At 38.8% G+C, this 24,445-nt stretch overlaps 1 protein-coding gene across 2 annotated transcripts in view; it reads right to left on the bottom strand.

The window, feature by feature from the left end:
• The window catches only part of POU6F2 (POU class 6 homeobox 2), a 367,227-nt gene that overhangs the window by 274,852 nt on the left and 67,930 nt on the right, over positions 1-24,445 (bottom strand). The window lies entirely within an intron of this gene.

Here is a 24,445-nt window from a genome sequence, read left to right as displayed (position 1 = left end):
AATTGGTAGGTATTTTTGAAAGCAACTTGCTTAATTGATTTGCCCAAGCTTACTAAAAGAGCTTAAAAGAACAGTTAGATATTTTTTGGTGCCTATTTTAAAAATCCAATTAAACAAATTGGCATTGATCCAAATTTTCCACACCTGAGGGGGGAAAGATAACCGAAATTGAGAAAAAGAAAAATTAATAGATTGAGTGCCTCTAATCTTCATGATGGTTCTACTGCTGTGCAAATAAGTCCATGATTTAACGGTCCATCCACATGGACCAGTTTGTCCTCTCCCACAGACTAGATAGATAAAACTGTCCCTCTTTATTTTCTGTCAGAGCAGAACTGGGACTCTTGGGTAAGGAGGCCCCTGGCATTTATGAGAATTGACAGGGAATCCCGGACTTTCCATCAGGTAAGGTGGAATGCTGGATTCTTAGTGGTTTGATGTTGAGAATATAGTAATGTTCATACTTTGGTTTGGAACACAAAATAATAATTCAGATTTGCATAGCATCTTTTGCATTATAATAATAATAATAATAAGGAATTAAATTAGGAGTTCGGGATTAACATATACACACTACTATATATAAAATAGTAACCAACAAGGACCTATTACACAGGGAACTATACTCAATATTTTTTGCAATAAACTATAAGGGCAAAGAATCTGAAAAAAAAAAAAATATATATACGTATAACTGAATCACTTTGCTGTACACCTGAAACTAGCACAACATTGTAAATCAACTACTCTTCAATAAAAATAAGTTTTTAAAAAGGAATTATATTCATCATTGTGGATCATGAATAGTAATGGCAACTTTTAAATTCACTCTTCAGCAAATGGAAGCTGTAGGAGAAGGTGGTCTACAAGAACTCCTGGCATCACCAGGGCTAAGAAAATGTGAAAATTACTGGTCTAGAGGATACCATCAATTACTGCTAACCCAGGTTACAGAACCCATGATTCTCCTCATTGTATGTTTCCTGGAGTAAAAACTTCTGGTTTGGATACAGTATATTTAAAGTGCCTCTGGGACTTCAGTGGAGATGGCGATATGGCCAGATGCTCAGGGAAGAGGGGGCAGGTGGAGACACAGACTCAGGAACAATCAACAAACAGGTGGTATTTAAAACCATAAAGTGGATGAACTCCCAGGAAAAGTGCATTGGAAGAGCAATGACTTAAAGACAGAATTCTGGGCAGCAGCAACGGTTCACAATTACAGCAGAAAAGAGGAGGCCAGGAATTAACTAAGGAGAAAACACACTCAATGAGTGAGTTAAGAACTCAGAGTTCAAAACTGTCTAGTGGCCAAGGAAGGAGAGATTTTGTAGGAGGATAGTACAATTGGTCACCCCAAATGTTTTAGAGTGGTGTGTGTTGGTGGTACAGTGGTGAGCATAGCTGTCTTCCAAAGGCTTTAGAAGGACTGAGTAAGAGAATAAGAGAAAGACAGCCACTAGACTTGTTAATATGTTAACATACACCAGCTAATTAAAATATTATTGGAGGAAGAAATGTTAGTATGAGCAGTTTCATTGGAATAATGGAGACTGAGGCTGCATTTCAGTGAATGGAGGAATACATAGCAAGTGACGTACTGTATACTATGTGTTTAAATGTGCAGGACAGGTTACATCAGTGATTTTCAAACTGTGGGTTGTAGTCCATTAGTGGGATGTGAAATGTTTAGTGAGTTGCAACCAGCGTTAAAAAAATATAGAGTGTAATAGAAGAGAGTAGAATAAGACTGCAATAGAGTGCTTGGCACACATTAAGGGCAAATATTATTTCAAGAAATTTTAGTTTCAGCTGCATATTATATTTCTGTGTATTCTGAGTCCTACTATGCAACAGGCTTTGTACTGTAAATTAAGGTCAAAAAGTCTGAAGTCCTCTGGATTCGAAAGCAAAAAAGCTAGTATGGAGTAAAGATTTTACCTTTCCTTTTATGCCTTTTCTCCGACTGTTCGTTGAAGCTACTGTCTCATCAGTTCCTCAGGACAGAGCCCAGGCTTAGGAAGCACGTTCGTTATTGTGGCTCCTGTACAGGACCGCACACGCTGGACTTAGCTGCTGCTGCCTTTGTGCTGTTTCCTCCATTAGTTCCCTCCTTCAAGTCAGAGCTCAGGATTTACTCTTCTGGGGACCTCCCCATCACCAGCCCACCGCTCCTTCTGCCACTATTGATCCCTTTACAATGGGGTAGCACTTTTAATTTTTCAAAGAGCTTTCACATACATTTTCTCATTTGACCCTTACAACAATCCTGTGAAGCAGCTAGAGCCAGGATTATTATCCCCATTTGGAAGATGGGGAAAAATGAAATACAACGCACTGAAGTGGCAGGTCCTAAGTGATCAAACATGCAGCTGGTCAATGGCAGTGGCAGGGCCAGTACTGAATCATTCCCACACCCCACCAGGTCTGGAACTGTCCAAGAGACAAGGAGTAATTCTAATTGGGGCCATGTCAATTTCCACCCTTAGTAATATTTTCTGTAAACACGGTTCTTCATCTGTTCTAGACCCCTAATACAGAAAGTGTGGTCTACAGGCCAGTACCAACCACAGAATCTCAGATCCTCCTGGACCCAGCGGATCCCAATCTATGGTTTAAGATGCCCAGGTGGTTTCTATGTGTATCAGAAATTGAGAATTACTGATGCTGGTCGTATGTGTGTGTGTGTGTGTGTGTGTGTGTGTGTGTGTGTGCGCGCGCGCACGCACGCGCGCACGCGTATGTGTGGTCCCTCTGCGTCCCATGGATAATAATAAAAGAGCAAAGACTCACGTTGGATATTTCAGATGCCAGACTCTCCTCTAAATAGGTGACACTAACTCTGCCAATCCCCACAACCCTAACTAGGAGAGGGGAGAGTTCCACCCTGATCTACATTTTACAAAGAGCCAAAGCAATGCCCAATCTCGTAAAAGTGACAGAATTGAGATTTAAACCCAGGCAGTGTGGCACCAACATGCATATTCTCAATGCATTACGCCATTCCACCTCACTGATGACAAAAGAGCACCCTTCCTGTTCTTTTTCAGGATTGTTCCATGGCACCTAAGATGATAGTCTTGATACAATAGCAGAGACTGAGGTTTTCTTCACTGATCAGTAATGCCGTAATAAAGTGGAATATAGTCATACTATCATAATGCAATTGTAACTCCACTTATCTGGAGGCAGAACCCTAGAAACTCAGGTTTCCAGAAGACCTTTAGAGCAGACCCTATAGCTCTTTAATTATGAAAAGCCAGCTTTTATTCCCCTAATAAAACTCAGCTGAGAATGCCAAGCTCTAGACACACACTTGGTCAGTTTGCCTTGGGTACAGAAAGAAATGCTCCAATGGGATAGAAACATCTGGAAAAGGGCCTTTTTCTACCAGAGCCAAGAAGAGAAGGGAAATGAGCCACAGACGGAGGACACAAATGTGTGTGCACTGCCCAGAAGGACCTCTGTAGATGTCAGGTCCCTAGAAAGGAAGCGAGAGGGTTTCCTGCCAAGCAGCCCCATTGGTGAGGTCACCGCAATGAACTTGGATACTACAGTTCTGTTGGTTCCTGGGGAGCAGCTTTTTTTCCCGGACAGATGCACATTTACCAAGCTCACAAGGTTTATAGACACCAAAATGGCAACATATTAAGTTTAATTTAAAAACAATACGTTCTTTCCCAGTAGGCTATGCTTCGAGAGAGTTTCTGCATGGGTAATTTTAAAAGTATATTTAATATTATAATTTTAATATAATTTTTACTGTATTTATAAAATATGATTTTGAAAATAAAATGTAAAAATTACTTTTTGTAATCTAACCATAGAAGATAAAACCCCATAAGCTCTTCTTACTCAACGGAGATGCACAGAAGAGAGACTCTCATAGGGGAATAAGATTCATATTAGATTCACCTATTCAGAGAAATCACTGATTTTAAAACATAGCATCAGTGAAATAACTTCTTAATAAAAATGTTATATTGCAAGTGTAATTGATTGTGAGACACTTTCTAATCTGAGAATGCTAAAAGTCTTAGTAGAAGGAAAAACTAGGAATCTCATATTTGATGGTATCAGGCTATGAGAGCTTAAGCTTATGGAAAGTTACAGGACCCTTCAGCCTGAGTTCTCAGGAGGTGCCGATGCTACCCTGCAAAGAGACACATGACTCCATGTTGCTTTGATCATCTACGCTATGGGTGAAGTACTAGTGCCTTTCCCAGAGCATGAGAACAGTGATTATCTTCTAAATAATTCATTCTCAGGGAAGACAGTGATAAGATTAAAGGAGAAGATCATAGGATACTGAAACTACTTGTTTAAGTTAGAGTAGGATTACTAGCACACTTTGTCAGCATTCCTATACGGAAGCGTTCCCCAACCTTTTTGGCACCAGGGACCGGTTTCATGGAAGAAAAATTTTGCACGGTGGGGGGGGGGGGGGGGGTGTGGGGGGCAAGGAATCAGTAACCTCCTTGCATGCAATATACCTGTTGCTTTCCTGGACAGAGAGGTTGAAGCAGAGGTCAAGAAGACTGGATGAATTATTTGAGATGGCTCAGGCAGCTAAAAGCCAAGACCTTCTGCTGTCTGTTCTACTCCTCATAGGGACTTGTCCTTTCAAATGGCAATTCCTTTTGTGAGAAAGGAATGCCTTCAAATTCAAATGATACTATGAACCTGGTGGAGGTCTGTTCCCCTTATAACAGGCATTTCTAATAGCACAGTATGCAGACTTTGCTGAGCACTCAACAAGGAAGAAACGTTTGTCCAGTTATCACATTCTAAACTGCCAAAATACATGTGCATTGCCTTAAGTTTTTCAATTATGTTACAGGTCAGCTTGTGCATTTTATCTGTTCGACTCTCTTTTGTAAAACAATTACAATGGTAAAAACAAAGAAACTATTGAGTACTTAACTATGCGTCGGTCACCGAGAGGAAGACTTGATACCAAGGTCTCTCTGAATCCTCACAAGAATACTCCCAGGCTGGCAGTGGGGTGTCCTACCTGCTTTACAGATAAGGAGATGGGCTTGCCGAGGGGAAGCTACTTGCCTGAGGTCACCCAGCTAGTAAGTAGGCGGTGAGTCAAGTATCAGACCCAGGTCCGGGTGGTTCCCAGGCTAAGATTCTTAACCAGCATGCATTGCAAGATCCTAAAAGGCAATGTCAATCTGTCTGTGGAAAGGAGTTCCCCAAAGTAAACTTGAAGTAGCCCAGGTAAATTAGGAAAGGGTCACAATTTTATGGTCAGAGATTTTAAGGAAAAACCAAGTGATGCAACCTCTTCATGTAATAAGAAAACAGATACAATTCTTTAATTTTGTCCTTAGCTTAACCCTTCACTAACATCCAGCAGCTCGGAGTGTACAGAGAAAGGCAGTAAATTCCTCATCTGTATCCCAGTGTGCCAACTGTTTTGGTTTTAATTGTGTCAGGTGTGTCTTCCTTCTGCCTGGAGGTCCTTCCTTAGGTTTGAAAATATCATGATCACATCAACAGTGTGAGAGGTGGTGGGAGAGCTGAGGTTCCACATGTGTCAACAACAGATGTGCACGTCTCCTGGAGCACTGGAAAAAAGAGTAATAGGAGTTCCCTTAGGGCTGTGCTCCACGTGCCCCAGGAGGGGATAAGGACGAAAGCCTCTGTAATTTATATTGACTGCTGAGGTAACCAGGTGCTTTCAGCAAGCATTCCAGTTGCAAATTTGGGTTTTAACAACCTTCCCAACAACCTCTGATTCCTCTTAAAAACAAAGAGGGAAGAGATATGGGAACATATATATATGTATAACTGACTCACTCTGTTATAAAGCAGAAACTAACACACCATTGTAAAGCAATTATACCCCAATAAAGATGTTAAAAAAAATAAAATAAAATAAAATAAAAAAATAAAAACAATACGTTCTTTCCCAGTAGGCTATGCTTCGAGAGAGTTTCTGCATGGGTAATTTTAAAAGTATATTTAATATTATAATTTTAATATAATTTTTACTGTATTTATAAAATATGATTTTGAAAATAAAATGTAAAAATTACTTTTTGTAATCTAACCATAGAAGATAAAACCCCATAAGCTCTTCTTACTCAACGGAGATGCACAGAAGAGAGACTCTCATAGGGGAATAAGATTCATATTAGATTCACCTATTCAGAGAAATCACTGATTTTAAAACATAGCATCAGTGAAATAACTTCTTAATAAAAATGTTATATTGCAAGTGTAATTGATTGTGAGACACTTTCTAATCTGAGAATGCTAAAAGTCTTAGTAGAAGGAAAAACTAGGAATCTCATATTTGATGGTATCAGGCTATGAGAGCTTAAGCTTATGGAAAGTTACAGGACCCTTCAGCCTGAGTTCTCAGGAGGTGCCGATGCTACCCTGCAAAGAGACACATGACTCCATGTTGCTTTGATCATCTACGCTATGGGTGAAGTACTAGTGCCTTTCCCAGAGCATGAGAACAGTGATTATCTTCTAAATAATTCATTCTCAGGGAAGACAGTGATAAGATTAAAGGAGAAGATCATAGGATACTGAAACTACTTGTTTAAGTTAGAGTAGGATTACTAGCACACTTTGTCAGCATTCCTATACGGAAGCGTTCCCCAACCTTTTTGGCACCAGGGACCGGTTTCATGGATGGGGGGGGGGGGGGGGGCGTGGGTTGGGGACCTCTGCTATATGTAACATTTGTTGAGTACTTTCTTCATGAATTCCAATCAACTCTACCCAGCAGTTACTATTATTATTCCCATTTTACAGATAGGCAAATTGAAGCATAGAAATTAAGTAATTTGCCTGAGGTTAGGTAATAAGAGACAGAGCTAGCTCAAACTCCAGATGGAATCTACCTTCTTATCTCTGGCCTGCAACATCTCTCTATAGTTGTGTCATCCAATATGGTAGCCACTAGCTACCTGTAACTGTTGAGCTCTCCTGAAATGTAGCTAGACTGAACAGAGGTGTGCTCTAAGTATAAAATACAAACCAGATTTCTAACACTTAATATGAGAAAATACATAAAATATCCCCTTCAATTTTTTAAATTGACTGAAGTTTTTGAAATGATAATATTTGGGGTATATTGGATTAAGTATAATATTAAAATTAATTTCCTGTTTCTTTTTACTTTTTTTTTTTACATCTTTATTGGAGTATAATTGGTTTACAATGGTGTGTTAGTTTCTGCTTTATAACAAAGTGAATCAGTTATACATATACATATATTCCCATATCTCTTCCCTCTTGCGTCTCCCTCCCTCCCACTGTCCCTATCCTACCCCTCCAGGTGGTCACAAAGCACCGAGCTGATCTCCCTGTGCTATGCAGCTGCTTCCCACTAGCTATCTACCTTACGTTTGGTAGTGTATATATGTCCATGCCTCCCTCTCGCTTTGTCACAGCTTACCCTTCCCCCTCCCCATATCCTCAAGTCCATTCTCTAGTAAGTCTGTGTCTTTATTCCTGTCTTACCCCTAGGTTCTTCATTCTTTTTACTTTTTTAATGTGGCTACTAGAAAATTTCAAATTATATCTGTGGCTTGCATTTGTGGCTCATATCATATTTCTATTTCTCTATAGCTTTGAAGAGACTTGAAAGAACAAGACTTTGGTAATTCTCATCTTCAATTTTCTGGAACATGGAAGGGAGTTCTGGAGCAACTGATCCTCAAGTATTATTTTCCTATGCTTCCTGGGGTCAAACGTCTTGAAAATAATAATATCCTAGTTAAGAATCACGTTCAGTACATTAAGTTCTAAAGAGTAATCCAGTACATTCTATGGAGTAAGCTGCTTATGGCTATGTGAGCGAGGAATTAAACTGATGTAGAAGTCCAAATCTAACACAGTGTTTCCTGAACAACTGGTAATGGTCTGAATGTCCAACAGTAGAGAATGGTTATGTGAATTATAGACTATACTCAAGATGGAATGTTAAGTAAAATATTAAAAATATTGCTTCTACGAAGGTTACAATAATACTGAAAAATGTTTTTGATCTAATGTCTAATGTCCAGTATTATCTGAAATATGTGAACACATACGTGCAAAGAAAAAGTAGAAGACAGTACACCAAAACGTTAACAATGCCTATCTGTTGGAGAAAGTGAGGTTTGGGACCATTTTTTCTTTTGAAAAACCAATCTCTTTACACCTTTCTGATTTTCGGATTTCTCTACAAGGAGCAAGCATTTCTTTGATAAAAACGATGCTTTCGTGAAGTCAGTCACCTTTACTTTTCCAGATTCTTTCTGCTTCCCTTCTCCACTCCCAATAAAAACAAACAAATAAACAAGCAAACAAAAAAGCAATTGCAAATTAACCATCATGAAACTGTTGAGCATGAAGGAAGAACTAACACACCATTGTAAAGCAATTATACTCCAATAAAGATGTAAAAAAAAAATTAAAAATAAAATAAAAATAAAAAAAGAAAGTTAAATATAAGAAGTCCTTCCTGACTTTAAAAGTTTCAACACTTGAATGTGTTAAAAGACTGAAGTCATTTTCAAAGAGAAAATTGGGCAGATGGGGCTGCTTGCCTCAGACAGGGCCAAGGACAGGGTACCACCCCTTCCCTTCTAAGACGGCATGAAAAGAAACAATAATGGGTGTCCCAGGGCTAAATACTCGGAAATTTGGATTTCTTGCTGGAGTCTATTAAGGACAGCCATTAACCAATTGAAGGATTATTTTTCTTTTATAGTTGAACATCTTTTTTTAAATCCAAGTCTCCTTTTCTTTCTTTCTTATTCCTTTATTTTTTTTTTGGAACGAAGAAAAATGCTGAAAGATAGATGCTTGCTAAAAATGCCTAAGAAAAATCTAAATCTAAATAATAGAAATCTTATAATTTTCAGACTGTTTCCCAAATTAAAATGAGCCCAAAGTCAGATATTCTGTCTTTAAATTTAACTACTAAAACATTTGACTAAGGAAACTTGTTTAATTTTTAGTTAATAATTTAATAACAACTCATAGCAATATTTTATAGGATAAAATGTATTATAAAATACATCTAAGATACATGTGAACTCCATTTCAATTCTGATTTGCTGAAAAGTCATTTAAAATGGTTAATCATTTTATGGGAATATGTAGGGTCTTGGATTAGGTGAATGAAGATTAGGAAGGTCTTAATATATCTTCTGTTTCTATCATTCCTAGTTTATGATTAAATACATATAAGGATATTGCAGCATTGAAATTGCATGGGTATGCTGTTTAAAGCCAGGATATTGGAAATTTCTAGCTCTCCTGGCTATATGAACTCATCCATAGTACAAAGACCTAATTATTTTAATAAAATTATTACTACAGTCCATATACAGTATGTAGTTTGCAAAAGATTTTGGCTATCTGTTAAGTTTTATTTAATTTTTTTCCTTTACTAATCCAACTCGCCAATATGCAAAGTTAAAAGTACAGTAAGAGGCAGAAATAAGTAAAGCTTGAGCAAAAAACATCATAACAACCAGTAGGGATACTTTATCTTTTAACTCAATTTTATATTTACAAAATGTGACATAACATTTTATAAAAAATAATTTAATTGCAAAACAAATATTCTGTCCCGAGCATTCACTTTTATTTCATTAATTTATCCAGTTATTCAACAAATAATTGTTATACTGTGCTGGACACTGTTCTCTGTGCTATTACAGGTCAGATATCAGATGGGTGTGGTGGAAGGTCCAGGTGTATTTGGTTACAATCTGGCCATTTGCCTAGAATAGGCCCAAGAAGACCACAGAAGTTATACTTCCACCATGAAAAGTTCTAAACATGGTATGATTTGATAGCACTTCACTCATCGCAATGGATATGTACCTACGACATGTGAACTCTATTCTGTTCAGACAGGTTTTTGTTGTTGTTGTTTGTTTGGTCATTTTTGGGGGGGGCCCTGACACTTTATGACCATGTCTCAGCTCATGCATATGCTTCATAAGCCTAACAATTCTCCCCTCAAAGCATTCTCAAAGCAGCATGGCTTTTAAAAATCAAGGTAATAAAGGAGAGAAATTAAAGAGGATTTCAGTCCATCTCAGAATTTTATCTGGGAATAAAAATCACTGGGCATTAAGATAATGGTGTAAAAATTAGATGCTGGATCTAATCAGATCTAAAGAACAATTGATCTAAAGAACATGTGACCAAAATAAAACTCTTTCCTACTGTTCAAACTTTCTCTCCCCTAACTTGCATTCTTTTCATAGTCCAGACTTTCTTTGGGGACACTATTGAAACGTATACCTCAGTTAATTTCACGACGCAAGATTGTTAAACATAAAATAATGTACTGAGGTAGAGCATCACGCCATCCACCCCAACAGACAACTCGGGAAACAGAAAAGCACTGCATTTTCAGAGTAAAACGCAATATAATGACCATTGCTTTGAAACGGATCAATCTGGCCACACTGACGCAGCTGCATGGCATTCAAAGCAGCAATCACTGCCGGCTCTGGTGTGGTAGTTTTCTTCCCAATGTCATCTCATTTTATCCCCTCGGAAAATGACAGTGGGAACAAAAAGAGATGCAGGAGAGACACATCAGGTTTTCCTTCAGAGTCCTTTCTATTGTGATAACAACTCTCAATTGTGCTAGCAATCTTCCATTGTCTTGTATTAGGAATTACACTGGCACAATTTGCACCTCTCCAGTTAAGCCTGTACCAGGCACCCACCTCGGTCCCATTTCCAGCAGGTTTGTAACTCAGTCACGACCATTTATGTTAGGCCAGAGATGGGGAAAATGGGCTTGTGACCACTGGTTTTAACAAATCTACATTTCTTAAGTCTTTCACTTTTTTTATAGGCAAGACTTTCTGCCTTGAGATATTTTTCTAATGCAGAGTAATGCCTGGTGCACAGGTTATAATTGTTACAATAGTTGAAAGAGTACCGGGAAGTAAAGGGAGATGGTTTGCAGCATCAATAAAACCATGAATTATCTTAGAGACTTTAGACAAGTCATTTATTTAAAACAGATATTAGCATCTGCTCTGTCTCCCTCACAAGGCTGTAATGATGCTGATAAAGAGAACGCAGATGCAAAAATGTTTGGAGAATTTTAAGATGCTACCCAAATATGAAGCATTTTGTCATTTTATGACTCTGGAGAAAACAGACATAGCTTATAATTGATGCTTGGCCAAAATATCTAATTTTATTTTTACTAAGACTTTAACAAATCTTTTATAAAATATAATGAATAGTGTTATAATCATAGATATGTTTTCTGTGGTATCTCCTCAACTTGAAAATTCCTAACACATGCCATCCACAAAAATAAATTTCAGATAGATTAAATAACTATTTATTAAAAAATAATAAGATTGAGAAAGTACTAGATGAAAATATGAGAATAGTTTTACAGGCCTGAGTTAGAAAAAGCCTTACTGGCATGATGTAAAACCTAAAAGCCAAGAGAAAAAAGGTAACATATGTGACTACATAAAAAGATATAACTTCCCTGAGGCACAAATAAATTCTGAAGACAATGAAGAATTGGTATAAAATATTTCCACAAATGTAATAGACCATTAACATCCATAAAATATAACACTGCCTATAAATCAACAATAAAAAGATAAACAATCGAATAGAAAAATGACCAAAAAATATGAATAAACAATTCATGAAAGGAATACAAATAGCTAACAAAGGGAAAAAAGTGCTTAGCATCAGTAGTAATTGGAGAAGTGTGTACAATGGTACAGTGATTTTGAAGGGAAAGTCTGTAGTATCTGTTAAAGTAGAAGATGTTCATACATGAAATACAGCAATTCCATTTCTAGATGTCCCTCCTATAGTAACAGTCACAGTAATACAAAGATGTTCACAGAAGGCTATTCATGGAGACATTATCTTTACAGGTAAATATTTTACAAATGACCCAAAGATAAATCAATCAATAGGAGACTACTTAAATTATGGGTCATCCATGAGATATTAGGGTACTATGCAGAAGTTAAAAAGTAAGCCCTGCCATAGAAATATGTTCATCATGTTTTGTGGGGTTAAAAAAAAAAAAAAAAGAAAAAGAAAAAGAAAAGTTCTAAATGATACTCATAGGATGAGACTATTAGATAACAAAACAACTGTATTTATATACTATACATTATCTATTTATCTCTTTACCTTCATATGTATCAAGTTCGTTTGAACACGCAGAAAGGCTTAAAGAATTTAAACCAAACTATTCAAAATGTTTACTGGAGAATGGAATGAGGCAGTACAGTAAGATACTATATGGTTTGAATAAGCTACAAAGAACATGTCTTGGGCTTCCCTGGTGGCGCAGTGGTTGGGAGTCCGCCTGCCGATGCAGGGGACGCGGGTTCGTGCCCCGGTCCGGGAGGATCCCACATGCCGCGGAGCGGCTGGGCCTGTGAGCCATGGCCGCTGAGCCTGTGCGTCCGGAGCCTGTGCTCCGCAACGGGAGAGGCCACAGCAGTGAGAGGCCCGCGTACCGCAAAAAAAAAAAAAAAACAAAACATGTCTTATTCATAAGTTAACAGCAAAACCACAAAAATTTCCCAAGATCTTAAGTTTCTCTGTAATAGGCTGTAATAGGCTTCTAACTGCCCTTCCTGCTGGCTTTACTCTCTCCTTGCTCCAGTGTCCCCTACCCATTGTCCTCTCACTAATGTCCATCAAGCATCACTGTCATTAAGTTTTTCCTGGGCTCACAGCCCTTCAGTGGTCCTCACACCCTCAGGATAAACTATACATCTTCCAGGTTGTTTCTGAGTCCCCTACCCCTGGCTCTGGACCCATCTTTCAAGGCGACCCTCCCCTCCCAGGACTGCTTGAGTTGCAGAGTGAAGTTAACCACTGTCTTTTCAATTTCTTCTTACTGAGCCACCTGCACAGGCTAGCTGTGGCTTTGTGCCTCTGTCCCTCCCATCTCCAGACCTGGAATGTCCTCCTTCAATTTGTTATCACCTAACCCACAACTGGAGGATCAATTCAAGCCCCTGAAACCCACAGATTTTTTTTCTCTTAACAACTCTGGGAAGAATTAATATCCATGATGATTATTTGTGCATTCAGTTTGTTAAACTGTTTCATGGGAATAGATAAAAAAAGAAAAAATTTTATAGAAGTATAGTTGATTTACAATGTTGTGTTAATTTCTGCTGTACAGCAAAGTGAGTCAGTTATACATATATATACATTCTTTTTCATATTCTTTTCCATTATGGTTTATCACAGGATGCTGAATATAGTTCCCTGTGCTATACAGTAGAACCTTGTTGTTTATCCATCCTATACATAATAGTTTGCATCTGCTAATCCCAAACTCCCAATCCCAAAATAGATTTTATTTCATGCAGACTATAAGTTCCTTGAGGCCTAAGACCATGTGTTATACTTCTTTACTCTCTTCCGTAATGCTTAGAATAGTCCTGGACACATTTCAAAAGCAATTTCATAATTGTTTTACTGGTGGCTAGCTCACAAATACTGTTACTAATAAATAAAAGGCTTTTCAAAATTAATAAATAATACAGGAGCATGGTCTTAGTGCTAGAGGTACAAGAAGAAAAGAATTAATGCTTCTGATACAGAAGTGAAACTAGTAAGGTATGTGGATTCCAGCACAAATATATAACACAAGATACCACACAAGAAATATAATACAAAGACTGCTCAACCAGCGTTTAGGAACTTGGCCTTTAATCTATACCCAGTTCTCAACAGGTATGCTGTGGTCTCTGGGTGCCCTGCAAACCCTTGCAGGGTGAGCTGCCAAACGTTGATGAATGTGTATCACTTACTTGTCCTACAACTGAAGAGCTATTTACTATGATGTCTGTTAGACAGAATTTTGAGCAGAGAAGTTTAGAGATTTAAAGTAAAATGGGATAGCTGTGAGGAAGGGGCAGCAGATAAAAAGTAAAACCAGGATTCCTGTCAAATAGAATGTTCAAGAACGATACCTCCGGAAGAGAGAGCGCCCTTGGGGCACAGGGCAGCTCTAGTGAGAGAGCAACACAAGTTACTGGGGGAACAGAGTGATCACCATAGGAAGGTTGTTTTCTTTGCGGTTTGGTTTTTTGTCCTTTTTAAAAATTTTTAATGGGAGCGGCCTTTCTAAAATTGGCGAGCCACCGAAAACTCTAGTATACTGAAATGCGGCAAGAACAGGGAAAAACAGAAAGGCCGAGTGTGACAGCTACTGGCAATGGAAAGGGCCCAGGGTGGTGGGGGCGGGGCCGCAGGGGAGGGATATGCTCTGAGCCAAACAGAGGGTTCAGGCAGATCCAGCCAGTCACAACTGACAACGCAGACTTATAAACTCAGGCAACGTACCTAAGCTCCGTGGCCCTCAACTTTCTCATCTGCAGAATAAGGCTACTAATTCCATCCTGGTAGTGCATAGAAATTAAACACAATAACAGATACAGTGTCTAGACTGTGCTTGGCATATTGCAAAGGTTTATAACTGTTTGCATTATCCTTATTCTCACCCCTACTTTGGCGAGTCACTTCTCTCCATTCTCTCACACGAATGGGATGGAATGGGGTAGATTATATGACCTCAAAAATCTCCTCGGGCCCTCAAGCGCGATGAGTTTTCATCCCATCAAACACAACCAACACACAGCCAAAGCCTGGCTTAAAAGGGTTAACCTGTGAAGGAGGGGTTAGTTCCATCTTGGGCACCACTTTCTGAGCGCCTGGGGGTGGGGGGTGGAGCATGGCTGCCTTTTCATTAAGTACATTTGATTATAGTTGGGCTGGAAAAACACTGAGTGGGCTGCCAGTCAGAGCCAGCTGTAATCCCCAGGGGAGTGCGACATAATAATTGATCCTAGTGAAGTTGTAATCTTAGGAAATACAAACTCTTTGCATAATTTAAATAAATAGGCCAAGGATGACCTAAATAAATAGAAATAATGGATGGCACTGTGATTAATATTAATGAGAAGGAAGAGGGGGACCCGACCGTACCTAAGGCAGAGTTGGAAATGGAGCTCAATAAGGGTGGAAAGCCTTACCTGGCTCACGGTAGGACCAGAATATCTTTGTAACAGGCAGACGCAAAATCCTTGGTAGAAATACACCTTTAACTTCAGGAGCAGACTCGAGCTTTTCCTTCTCATCTTTGTTTGCCTCCTTTGTAAGGCCAACATGCCCTGTCTCTCCCTTCCCCTACACAAAACTACACCTACACATAACCCTCTTTGTGAGCTCTGGGTCGGTGTCCATCCAACCTGGAGGCCAGCAGCAGCTTCGGGCAGTGAGTGCCCCCAAAATGCCCCTCCCACCCGACACGGCACTCAGCCCTCAACGGGACTTAGCAGGCACAGAGCCTGATGGATGACACGGGCCTTAGGGAGAAAGGATGCCCCTACCCTGGCCCACAGAGTCCTGACTGGAGGTTCCAGTGGGTACACTAAGGGCTTCCCTCGGGAAATGATAGGGCAGCAGAGTAGTGGAACTCTAAGCCCCACTTCGGTCTTAGCATATACGCTTTTTATCCATTTTATAGAAATGACTTCATTTGAAAAGGCATGGATATGAGAAGGCAAAGATGGTGAAAAAACCATCAGCGGTTTAACCATCATATGTTAAAAGATGAAAGCGAGGCCAAGACAGGTTTTAAGGGACTTGTTCATGGTCACCTGGTAAGTAGAGGGTCAAAGGGGGACTAGACCCTGAATCTGCATCTAGAACTCTTCCCACTACAGATAATGCCTCATGTGTGATGCCTCATTCTCTGTGCTACTGCTTCCACCACCACCACCACGTTCCCCTAGAAACTTCTCTGTTACTTCAGTTGGCTCCAAAGGGCAGCTTCATACTGCATTCAAACAGGGGAAATCAAAGCAGCTCCTTTAAGTCAGTACCGATGGTTTTCAGACATGATTCTTGGGAGGCCTTCAGCAATCATCTAATTAATTGCCCAGACAATTTCCTGAGGCAGACAGGGGCTTGGTGCTCACTTCATCTCACTCAAATTCTATTTGGTCACACCTCCTCTGACACTTTGCATTTTTAATTGTCTCTGATGAGGAAATAAGAATTAAACTCATACTGGCAAAAGGTCATAAGCCAATTGTCTAAAAGCTAAGCAAGGGGCTGGCACAGTGGCATATGGATCCTCCAGAGCAAGTGGGTAGCAGTAGAGACACACGATTACTAGGCTCTACTCTGTTGCTGACCCGACCTTCCCTGTAGGGATACGATGAAATGATGTTCCAGATGCCTGGAAAACCCAGACTCTGTAACAGCATTCACCCAGTACCTTAGTTTTTCAAGAGATCTTCATGTATGTTCTAGGGAAAAGTATTTTATTTATGAAAAAGTCTGGGAAATACTGAACACTCCCTCCCCACCCCGACTTAGAAATTTACCAGCAGAATGGCATAATGGCTCTGAGAATGTCAAGACTGTTTAACTTGGTTTACATCAAACGTGCTTGACACAGAGCTACAGTTTTGCATTATACCACATCCTGCTGGAGTGGTACCCCATGAGACACACTTTGGGAATCACAGTGTCATAGGAGTGATAGCGGCTTGCATCACAGGGATTTATCTGACTTGCTAAATGGACACTACCTGATCTTGGACAAAATGAGGGGTACCAGGAATAAAACCTTCTCAAGTCGCACGCAACCAAGCCTGCTTAGTGAACATGTTTCAGTCTTTGAAAGAGCTTCTAGAAATCAAAACTGAAAAAATAAATCCTAAGGACTTTAAATGCTCTTCGCAAAATCTTACTTGTACACTTCTGATCTCCTCCCCTTACGGTTTCCCCAGAATATTACATGGCTGCATTTACCAAGCTTCTCTACTGTGACGTGCACTTAGCTTCTTCATGTTTTACAGCCTCAGACTGTACCCCCAAGCCTTAACCATGTGTCTTATAAAAATGCATCCTGGTCACCGTGGAAACTCGATGCAAAGGTATAAATGGATCAGTAGAAACGCATCCCCACAGATAGAAAAAAACATCCAAAGCCTGTGTCATGATGAATGGTGGGTCAGTTGCCTTATTTTCTGAAGCAAGGACAGCATGCTTACACCATCAGGGTTAAATGAACGTTGAAGATGATGATCCATAAGACACCAAAATCCTGGGTCCTAAATATCACAGCAAAATGGACTTAAGCAGGGGCAGGGCAGTCTATCTCCTGTCATTCATGATCTATTTACCTTTCCCCCTATTTTTCATGCATTTTTTTCCTGATATTCCCTGATTTCCATGGTACTGCTTTTGCATCATGAAATTGTGGGGAGACAAGGCACCTGTCACCAACCAACGGGGCCATGAGCCAAGCAATACCCACATGGCTTTGCTCTCAGAACTTGAAAGACACCACATCAGTCTACACAGGCCATTCTAAAACCAGCTACCTTGAGCAAATCGCTTGACCTCTCTGTGCTCCTATTTTCTCATCCATAAAACAAAGACACTGATATGGATCTGCCTGGCAGGGTTAATACCTATACCAACGTATCTGTCATACAGCTGTCTTTGGCAGATTGAAAACTGAGGAAATACTAAATTCTACTACTACAATTCTACCGACCTTTGCAGAAATGAGACCAACTTGGCACAAAGAAATATACTCAAGGCAGACCGAGATGACTCAAGTAGTGTATCAGTTTCAATGAGATGCAGGTGATGTTCTGTTGAAAAGATAAAGTACTACTTGAATTGTAAGGTATTAAACTATCTCCCCATCAAAAGATTTGTGATGATAAATCTTAGAAAAGAAAAAAGATAAAACAGTCTAAGAGACTGTAGTTAGGAATACATGGTGACTAGGACAGGGGAGAGACCAGAATAGATAACTAAGATGTGCTGAATCTTCTCTCTAGTACTTATCCCTTAGTATTTGCTTCTCCCAAGATCTAGCGGTTCTGGTAGTCTAATCCAGAATTTTCATCAGAATGTGTTCCTACTTTGTGCACAAGGGGTGAAGACTTAAGGGTTAAAGAAAGATATCAGTGACTGCCATGAAGTCAATTCAACATCTGTTTAATGAGCAACTACTATGTGCAAGACACTGTTTTAGGTACCAGAAGAGGCATCAGAAAAGGTAATGTTCTTACTCAACAACTCTCTGACCAAAGTTATCCTCTGGGTACTTACAACACTGAAGGGGCTTAAATCTAGCAGGGAGAATTTTAAAAGTTTACAATGATCACCCAAGTTAGAATATTATAAGTGTTTTAAGAACCCTGAGACAAATAAGAGGAAGAAACAAATTCTTAAGAATTAATCAGTCAAGTCTTCAAGCAAAATGCTGATTTTTAAATAGAGCTTAAAACAGAGGCAGGATTTCAAATAACGGAGATGAAGATGGGCTTGAGAAAAGAGCCAGAAGAGGAAGACAGAAGGTGCAGTTTTAGATGAATATCAGGTACAAACAAGGAAGCAACATCCCATGAAGGAGAACACAGATTGGCCCTCTTCTGTAGATAACTGAGGAGTTTGTCATGGATTCACAGGAACCTGGGGAATTGATGAAGGTTTCTGAGCAAACCAAGAGACCGGAGATTCTAAGGCGGAAGGAAACAGGAGGGTGATAGTGAGACAGAAAAGTAAGGGACAGGCTTGAGTGACTTTTCTCTTAAACTACTCTCACCTAAGCTCTGAAATAAGCCTTCCCCACTGGTTTACTGAAATTATAAAATCTGCTTTGCCTTTTCTTAGTCTTCATCTTACTGGATGCTCCATACAGAATTTATGAGTGATTTTAATCAGTGGCATTTATTCAGTGCCTACCATGTGCTAGGAGCCACAACACCTACTGTATTCCAGCCATGCCCTCTTTTGAAAAATCTCTCTCTCAACTTTTGGGACACTGTCCTCTTCTCTGTCTCCTGATCGCCTCCTGACTCCTACTTCCCATTCTTCCTTCCTGAGTCCACTTCTGTACACACCATCAGAGACACTGAAATAGAATGGCGGTCCTCTCGTGTTATCTCAGAATCTCAGGAGGGGGGTGGCTCATTTAAACTGCCTACGCCATCCAAAGATTCTGAGAAGACATGTCTGTCTGGTGGACTCCCCTTTCTGACTAGTTTATGTAGATTCTTTTCGGTTCTCTTCCCTCCTCTCCCCTCCCCTTCCCCCTCTTCCTCTTCTTCCCCTCTCTTTCTCATTTTTTCACTCATTGCTAAACTCCCAGTTTCAATTTTCTTCATAACAAACAGCATAGTTTGCCTTGTTTTCTCTCTCCCTCTCTCCTATCTATCTATCTATCTATCTATCTATCATCTATCATCTATCTACCTATCTACCTATCTTTCTCTTACCTCTTCCACACTACAGTACCTAATATAAAACCCATTTTTTAAACATATTCTTTGGCTATTTTATTTTTATTTTACTTTTTTATTGGAATATAGTTGATTTACAATGTTGTGTTAGTTTCAGGTGTACAGCAAAGTGAATCAGTTGGTATAGTGGTGAGCATAGCTGCCTTCTGATACCTATTTTAATATATGTTCTATACATTTTTTTCTTGCTGGGCCATGCACAGAGTAGGTATGCAGAAATGATCTAGATTGAGCTAAATATGCTTATGTGTTTACGAAATGGAAAGGTATGTTCATTTCAACCCTCAAGAAAGAATATGGAGCAACTTAAGATGGTGGCCAAGGCTATAAAAGTGTAAGTCTTTGGACAACAAATTCTGAGTGGGTTAATTGTATTCAGTTGCTCTACAGTGCTTAGATTTTGAGGAGTTTTCTGTTCAATACCACTCCTTTGATGCGTTTTGAAGGATGAAGTGGGGAAGAAACAGAGAAAGAAAAAAGTAGTTGTTATATTTTTGGGTAATTATAAAGTGCCAGTGAAAGACACAAGGATGCCTACAAGAACGTCATCCTATAAGAGCACTGGAGAAGGGTATTTAAACTCCCTGATAGTCCTCAATCAGGTCCGGAAATCTCACAACATCCATAAAACTCAAGGACTACTATTCATCACTCTACCCTCAGTCCTGCCAAATGGTCTATTTAATAATTACTCACTGAATGTGTGAATGAATGAAAAACACTTTTTAAAAACAGCTAACAATTATCAAGCACCATGAGCAACACAGCTTATATAGTAGTACTTAATATGTACTATTCCTTGAGCCTCCATTTCACTCTAGGAGGAATATATTACTATTACTCCCATTTTACAGATGAAGATAACGAAGCTCAGAGAAGTTATGCAACTTGCCCAAGTTGGAAAAATGGAATTCAGGCAGCCTGCTTCGAACCCTCCCCCTGAAGTAGGGCTTCCTTGGTGATGGCTGGCATGCTGAATTTTGATCTACTGTATTAAACATTTTCCTCCAAGGAGATAAATTGTCTGCTAGCCATTTGGCATATATTTTTACTGCTTTATTATACTCCCCAGAAGGAATAACAGTTAACTGTTTAGGGATACCTCAAAACTTTGGCAGTTTATTGATGTCACCCCTCCAATAATTAGATGCCTGTTGAAAGAATGCACATTTAATCCAACTTATGCTCAGCAGTTGTGCATGATTCGGCCGTAGGATAGAATCACTTGTCGTCACTGAAACCATGCACCAAAGGGATGTACTGTAAACATGCATGATGTGCAACAAAAGGGTAAAACCGTGAAAAGGTTTCATTTGCCAAGTAAATGTAGCTGTAAATTAACTTCTGGCAATCATCGTTCATTAATATTTAATATATTTATATGAAGGATACCACTTCATAATTCCCTATACATTCAGCATTTAATAATGTAGAAACAGCTTATCTTCTTCAACTCACTAAGACTAGATTTGTAATAACTAGTAATGTTAAATGTATTTTTTAAAAACTCAATAATAAATAAATGCATAAGCACTTCCCTCTAGAATGCTTCTGATGTTATTTACAAAATTAAAAAAAGGATGACAGACTCACAAGGGACTTTATAACCATTTCATTACCACCTCCCTAATTGTATATGGTGGAACTGCATAATCTGTTTATTGAAATTGAAGTCTTTGGGATGGATCCTCCCCACAGACATTAACAATAAGCATCTCGTGCAATAACATCGTACTTAATGTAATATGAACATTATATGCAGCAGGCCTTAACCGCTCCCTGGTTCCCCCACTGGAATTGAACATTTTTGACACTCTGTGCTCTGCCTGGGTATTCAATTCTGTATCTAATTTACAAGCTGTAAAACACAATATTCACAGATTACAATAAATACAAAGAAGTTCTAAGGACATATCTGGTGGTGACGAGGCTGAGAGAGACCACTTTCTTTATAGTAGAAACAAAAGAAAATAGAAAACAAACTTATGGTTACCAAAGGGGAAAGGGCAGGGGGAGGGATAAATTAGGAGTCTGGGATTAACAGATACACACTACTATACATAAAATGGATAAACAACAGGGACCTACTGTATAGCACAGGAAACTCTACTCAATATTCCGTAATAACCTAAATGGGAGAAGAATCTGAAAAAGAATAGATATATATATATGTATAACTGAATCACTTTGCTGTACACCTGAAACTAACACAATATTGTTAATCAACTATGCTCCAATAAAAAAGTAATTAAATAAAAATTATATATAAGAACTTTAAAGTTCTTAACAGGAAAAAAAGAGAAAATTCTACTTTGTAAAAAGTGCTTAAAAAGTTTTGATGAAGAAAGCTACTCTGTTTGGTGCTGCCTGTTGACACAAAAGCATTACTGTGACATCAGGCAGAGGTGTTTGCACCTACATGGTCCATAGTTAAAATCTAGATATCCATACCAGTTTTCCTTTCCTGAAGAGGAAAGCAGGCAAGAGGGAAGAGCCTTGGGTGAGGAGTGCAGAGAGCTGGCTTCAGTTCTGAATCTTCCTGAAGGGTCCTGAATGATTTTGAGCAGGTTATCTAACTCTCTATTAAATTTCTCATCTTTAGAGAAAGGGGATGAGCTAGACTGTCTTGAAGATTCCTTCCAGCTATAAAGTTCTAAAAATCTAGGACTAAGTCGACAAATACCATATAATATCACTTACATGTGGAATCTAAAAAAAAAAAAAGATACAAATTAATTTACCAAAGGGGGAAGTGGGGGAGGAACAAATTAGGAATTTGGGATTAGCAGATACACACTACTATATATAAAATAGATACTATATATAAAATAGATAATGTGCTACTGTATAGCACAGGGAACTATACTCAATATTTTGTAATAACCTCTAAGGGAAAAGAATCTGAAAAAGAATAGATTTATATATATATGTGTACACATATGTGTATAACTGAATCACTTTGCTGTACACCTGAAACTAACATAATGTTGTAAATCAACTATACTTTAATTTAAAAAATCTAGGACTAAGTCCTTCATGTATAATAACTAATTTGCAAAGCCCACTGAGATTTTTTCCCCATTATCCTTCAACTGGTACTTCTGAAATTTCTGGCTCCTTTCTCAGGAACACAGGAATTATAATGACATTTGTCTCATGCTGTACAATTTCCTAAACACTTTTTATGTATAATCCCAATTAATCTAAAGCACAGTACTGGATATAAACTATGTGTCTGGGATGAAGACTACAGACAAGGCTAAAGGGGCAAAATCACATGAAAGTGCAAAATAACTACTGAATAATGGAAAAGCCTCAAGTCAATGAACACTCGCCAATTATTTCTTGATCATTCAGCTAACTAAATGGTCTGACAGGGGTCTGAGACTAAGATGGCCTTTTGCAAAATGTATGTTTCACTATCATATCGTAACCCAGTAATCTTAGTCACAGCATATACACCCCTCCACTATGTGTGCTAATGCCTGTGCCAGGCAAGAAGCTCATAACTGGGATTTTACTTGGTGGTTTAGAACAAGATATGGACATTTCTTTAGGCCATTGTGTTCCCATCAGCCAAAATGTGTACTTGATTTGTAGTTTTGTAAAAGTGTCTAACAGCTGTTTAATGCAAACAATAATGTGACTTGCCAAATGCAGGACCGGTCGTTGTTATATTTTGCAAATAGGGAGGGGACTTTGTTCAAGAAGAGATATTCAGGGGCTTCCACTATGGATAGTGTTCTATTGTTTTATCTGAGAGTTGGATAAAATAGTGTTTGACATACTGTATTTACACATTTTATCTTAAATATATACATTAAATTTTCATGCTAGAAATTAAATAATAGGTTAACCTTCAAAACGAATTTTCTTCTCTCAAGCCCATCTTCCCTTCCGAAAGCTCAGGGGACAAAGATTAAGACCACGGAATTGGAACTGGAATAGAAAACTGGATGTTTGTCCTTTATTTAGTTCATGCTCTGATACAATGTGGGGGTGCCTCAAATTTAAAGCATAACAGGAAACATAACACCAGTTTGAGACACACACTACAGAATAAATGTGATTTAAATTTGCCAGCAAAGTTTTTTGAAGGTATTTGCAACTTCAGAGTTTACAAGTTGCAAGTTGAGGCTTTCTAAATGGAAATTATACTCTTTCAGAAAGTGAAAACCACTTTTTGGCCATTTTCACAGACCTTTGGAAAGCAAGGCATCCTGACTATACAGAAAGAGATACTTAATGTTCTTTCCATCTCACCCTCTTCATCCCCTTCCTCTCACAAAAAGTTGCTCTATCTCACAACTAAAAAAAAAAAAAATTTAATACTGAACTCCTCAAAGAAAAATCAATAAATGCAAGAGAAACATTTGGTTTGGAATTACCATTCCTTTCCAAAGTTGCTCAGTTCCCTTCAAACCCCCAAATGCTTTACCTTCAACCTGCTCTTGCTTTCTTGCTTTGGGTATGAGGTTGCTTTGTTATTCTCTGTACTGCCTCGGTCAACTAGGAGAATCACTGTTCAACCTGACGTATGAAGAAGACTCCTCAGGTAGGGTTTGCTTGGTTTTTTTTTTTGTTCTTTGTTTTTTGGACCTATGCACTGGAGTCATTTTATCCAACAGATCCACCTGTTGGATAAAATTCCAGCTGTCCTACAACTTGGGAGCATGAATTATCATATAGCATCAATTGGATGGGGCATGTTGAACGATTTTCCTGTTTCTATGCCCTGAGATCACTATAGAAACAGAGCCAGCTTCTCCACTGTTCTGCTTCTCCCTAGATTAGTAGTAAACAGATGGAATGATTACCATGCCTTGAAGCAGGACACTCCTCAGCACATCCATTTCAGTAGAGGCATTCTCTTCCCCAGTGTTTTCATTTCAACTCAGCCAGGAGGCCGCAGCCTCACCCACAGAACCTCTACACAAAAGAAGGGCATGAATTCATATTTCACTCAGGGTCCATCAACACTTGGAAATGGCTCTGCCCAAGGGTGCAATTTCTTTAATCATTTTTATTTTATTTTTTTATTGAAATATAGTTGATTTACAATGTTGTGTCAGTTTTAGGTGTACAGCACACTAATTCAGTCATATATATATATATAT

The sequence above is a fragment of the Lipotes vexillifer genome, unplaced genomic scaffold (assembly GCF_000442215.2).
Source record: "Lipotes vexillifer unplaced genomic scaffold, Lipotes_vexillifer_v1.1 scaffold548, whole genome shotgun sequence".
In the NCBI taxonomy this organism is placed as follows: Eukaryota; Metazoa; Chordata; class Mammalia; order Artiodactyla; family Lipotidae; genus Lipotes; species Lipotes vexillifer.
The sequence above is the reverse complement of the archived record's forward strand: the minus strand, read 5'-3'. Positions and strand labels throughout refer to the sequence as shown.